General features: G+C 30.6%; 1 pseudogene across 1 annotated transcript; it reads left to right on the top strand.

Moving 5' to 3' along the window:
* Positions 1-279: 279 nt before the first annotated feature.
* Positions 280-368, top strand: BDBG_17162 (annotated as a pseudogene). The gene has a single exon. The product of its transcript is annotated as a tRNA-OTHER (tRNA).
* Positions 369-5037: the final 4669 nt, after the last annotated feature.

Below are 5037 nucleotides of genomic sequence, written 5' to 3' on the forward strand. Positions count from 1 at the left end.
CTGTAAACAGTTATATATAGATCATCTCATTCTGTGATAGTATGTCATTTAAAAACATGAATATATAGTCAATTAATTTAATCTTTCATTCTTTGATAGTTGATATAGTGAATAGACTGTGTGATGTAGATCCTGATATCACTGCAGCATACAATCTTATATAATGAATACTCTGCTGTTGCAAGAACTCTCTAATTACTCAGTGAGCTCTAAAACAGATGATTTCTCTCTTATTATTGAATTTTCAATTATATACTCATTTATCTGTAAGAATATTCAGCCCCGGTGGCCGAATGGTTAATGCGGCCACCTGGTAGCACCTTGGCGTGGGAAACCAAGGCGCGTGGGTTCGAAACCCGCAGGGGATACATTAAATCCGGAACTCAAGCACCTCAGGTTCCTAATAAATACAGAGGTGTACAAATCGCTTCAATGAATTGCTCTATGTTCCTGGGCTGGGAAGTTATTATCGCATGTATCTAATTGTCACTCCTTTGTATTTTCCTATGTTCTTGTTATCTTGGCGTGGTCTCAACACCTGTATTTCCTCCTGTATAACCAACACTTGACCTGTATTTAACATCACGCAAGGACTCATCATAAGCTCCGCTTGCATATGAGTATAATGGAAGAATAATAATAATAATAAAGTAAGAATATTCATTTCCAGAGCCTTCTCAATGATAATATATATCTTCTTCTATTCAAATATCTTAATCTTCTTTTTTATTATCTTATATTAATAGTCTCAGTCTGAGCTTCTCTTAGCTTCTATCAGTGTAGTTAATCAGTCTGTCAGAATACTTAGAACAGAATTATTCTCATTAACAGAGTCTTCAGACTCTTTATTCATAATAAGCTGTATCTTATTATCTAGAAGATAGATTGAATCAATTACATTCTCTAAGTTCTCATTAATAATTATCTTCAAAACATCTAACTTTTTCTTCACTAGATGTTATAGTAAGCAGTGCTGTCATTTCTCTCTGACATTCAGAATGTTCAATTTATTAGATAATTCATTGAATTCTCTCACTGTATTTACAGGTGTATTTACACTCATGTCAAGAGCTTTATCAAATATGATATTTCATACAATCTCAAGATGACATGTAATAGAATCTCATATATGATATTGATGTAATTCTTGATATTCAATTATCTGTCATTCTCTGCTGTCAGTTCTATCTGTGAGCTTATTCAATACTTTCAAATTCTTCTTATAGACCTTGCACTCTCATCTCTGTATTTAATAAACAGAAGATTGCATCTCAGTCTATACTTTAAAAGATGTAAGTGATATTTCTTCCTTGCATTCAAATATCTTTGTTAATATTAAAGATATATTAATTATCATAATCATAACTTATATTATCTCATCTCAAAGTTCTCTTTCTAATTTACTATTAAATAGTAGACTTTATATCTTTTCTGTAACTATTTAATTTGTATATTTCACTGAGTCATTTGATTATAATATATCAGATGTAGTCATTTCATACATTATTTCTTTACTCTGACAGTAGATCTTAAGTTCTTGACTTTTAAACTCTTCTTCATCATCTCAGTGTAGAATTTTAACTCAATATTGTATAATTATCTTAATATCTGTGATGAAGTTTATTAATCTTACAGTAGATTCTCTCTTTCTTATTATAAGAATTGCTCATCTATAACAGATTGTATCATCTGTTATACTTAATCAGTAGCTTACACTCTCTCTAGTGAGAGTGTTATTTTCATTGAAAAGTATTTTTCCATCTTCTGTCAGATCAATGAAGAATCTTATTACTAGCTTAACAGCTCATATCATAGATATGAAGATTGAATGTGTCATTTTTACCTGAACACAGACTTTACAGAATGATAAAGCTCATTGATCAATAATTCTCATCTCTAGATATGAATCTGCTATCATTTTTACAATATTCACAGAATTTAGATGTTCTAGCTTTTAATATTATTGTATCATTGTAAGTTCTATAATCTTTGTATCATTTCTTTCAGATAGTGTTAATATTATGTCATCTTTCACTCATAATGTGTTCACAGGTTTAAAATCATCATTAAGTATAACAAACTGAATCAAGTCTCTGTATATAACTGGCCTTTTCATCTCATAGATATCATTCTCATTTAATCTTGCTGTAAATCAGAATATGCTGTCAGAAGACATAATCAACATAGCATGATTATTCTTATATATTAACTGCTTATAGATATAACTCTGATGTACAAGCTTATCTATACTCATAAGATTCACTTCTAACTTCAGAACATAGCAGATATCATTTAACAGCATATTCATTTCTTTCACTGAAATCTTTGTATCTTCTATAGCTGCAGCAGAGATCACTGTTCTGTCTGTCATTTTCAACATCACTTTCATCTTCTGAGGTTTTGTCATGACAAGATCCCTGTGGGGTGTGATGTGAGCACTTGATTCAGAGTCTAGAATTCAGATATCTTTTTCTGTCTGATCACTTGCATAGGCCTTTTCTTTGATACAAAATACTTGCTTCATGATGTTGTGAATGGAAGCAGCATCTGTATTCTCCGCATCCTTGTCTTTATCCTTGTTTCTATTGGTGTTGGAATTTAAATTTGAAGGACATTTCTCAGAGTATTTCTTTCAACAGTCAGTCTGAATATGATCAACCTTTTGACAATGATAGCAGGTCCTCGCATCATTATCTCTATGTTCAGGTTTGAATTCAGTGTCCTTGTTCTTGTCATTGTCTTTCTCTTTATTCTTGTCTTTCTTATTCTTATCTTGCATGTTATTGATAGAATTTCTAGATATATCAGTATTTACTTCATTTGCAGCAGAGAGCTGTAAAAGAATATCACAGCACAGGCCTATAAAATCATTCTCTAAGAGTTGAGTATTATCTTTGTCAATTTGATTCATTCAATTCCTTATGAATGAGACTCAATCTCTGTTGACTTCTGTAAGCAGTCTGTTAAAAAACACAACATCTGAGATCTCATATTCTAGATGAATATAATCAGTTCTTATAACAATCAGATATTCAATGAAAGCTCTGTCAGATTCTTTGCTTTTGAAGATCATTTTAATAAGCTCTTTAAATAAACAAGTTCTATATATAGCAGGCCTCTTGGAAAAGTTATTCTCTATAATAGTTCATAGAGTATAAGCTGATAATTTGAACTTCTTGAGTATAGTGAAATGAGTCTTGATCTGTGAGACAATTGCAAATCATATGTAATTATATAATCAAAGATTGTGTTCTTTTCAGAAACATTATATATTTATAGTAGCATTCTTATCAAGATCATTATCTTCAAGAATATCATCAGTTTCAGACTGCTCTGCAGTCAAAAGAATTTTCTCTCTTCATATTGAGTAGTTGATGAATTCAGTGAGAACTATTAATCTTTTGATGAATCTTACTTAGCTTCTGAATTCTTCAAGAACTTTCATTATAACAGATGTCTTTTCTTTTTATTGAAGATATTCTATCAGATCTGCTCTCATCTCATCATCTACAGAGTCATCTCTACTGATCTTCATTCACTCAACCTCATACTGAAGTCTTGTAATTTCTAGTCTCATGTGAGTCTTCTCACTTACTGAGCTATTATTATTCCAGTCACTTAGATCTTCTGCATTATCTGACATCTTACTGATATCTTCAATCAGATCTTTATATATATTGAACTTATCAGACTATTTCTCTGTGATAATTTTATTCAGCTTAAATACCTCTGAAGCAGTCACTTTTCAGTTTGTTACAGACATTGATAAGCTCACACTCAATTCTTCTTATACTTCAGATATTTGTGAATTTCTTCTTCTATGCATTGATATATAATTCTTCATTAAGTCAGGCTTTTCACCTGATCTCAGGTTCATCATGAGTTCAATTAATTAATAAAAAACATCTAGACATGTGTAACAATATGTGAAGATGTAGTTAGCATGTTATTACAGTTATTCATTGCTTGTAAAGAGCTTCATAACCTCTTGAAGAATAATATTGTTGTGTTGTGTTGTAATCTAACTACGTGAGTTACACTAAATGAATAGATTGAGATAGTATATGACTAGAGTAGATATAGTAATCATTAACAGTAGATGTAGTAATCACTAACACAATCTATTTAGAGTGTATTCAATTGCACAGTTAACCTCTGTTAACCTCTGTTAAAAAGATTCACTTAACAGACTTTACTCATAGTACTGAAATTATCTACCTGAAAAAAGTCTTGCATTCAGTCTGTTATTATTATACCCTTCACTTACCTGTGATTAGAGTTCAACAGTGTAATTAGATCAAATAGTGAATAGTTATAACTTAAATAGACAAGATAAGTATAATGTAAGCTTGTGTAAAGCTGTGACTGCCTGCCAGCACTCAGGTATTTTGCAGACTCAGTTTTATCTTAGATAAGTAAGACAGGCCGGATTCCTTCTCATTATTATATACAGAGTATATATATATATCTCTTCTTGTTGAAAACTGTCAGAAATATGATAATTGATGTCATGAAGAACTCTGATAATGAATATGAGAATGAATAATTTAAGAGAAATACTGCTATATCAATACTATTAATTAGTCACTTAAATTACTGTGTATTCTGTTTCTCAGAGTGAAAATACAATACAGATGAAATCTGACATCTTCTTAAAGCTTGTTAATTAACTGAAGAACTATACAAAATAGATGAGATTAAAATGAAAGAAACAGAAATCTGCATCATCACTGTGTGTAATTGATTAAATATATCAAAATCACTATGAGATTAGAATGACAATCAAGGTTTGAAAAATTAACACCAGCAGCATGCTAATATTAATTTTTTAAGAGAAGGTTTAACAGAGATTAACTGTGTAACTGAATACACTCTTAGTGTAACTCGCATAGTTAGATTACAACACAACAATATGTTAGGAAAAAGAGGTTATACACTACTGAATGTCACTAACATTGTATTTTCTACATATTTCTCATATATCAGCTACTATAATACTCATCTAATACTACTTATACTAGCTCTCTTGACTTGCAT

This window comes from Blastomyces gilchristii (genome assembly GCF_000003855.2).
Source record: "Blastomyces gilchristii SLH14081 genomic scaffold supercont1.9, whole genome shotgun sequence".
Taxonomy (NCBI): Eukaryota; Fungi; Ascomycota; class Eurotiomycetes; order Onygenales; family Ajellomycetaceae; genus Blastomyces; species Blastomyces gilchristii.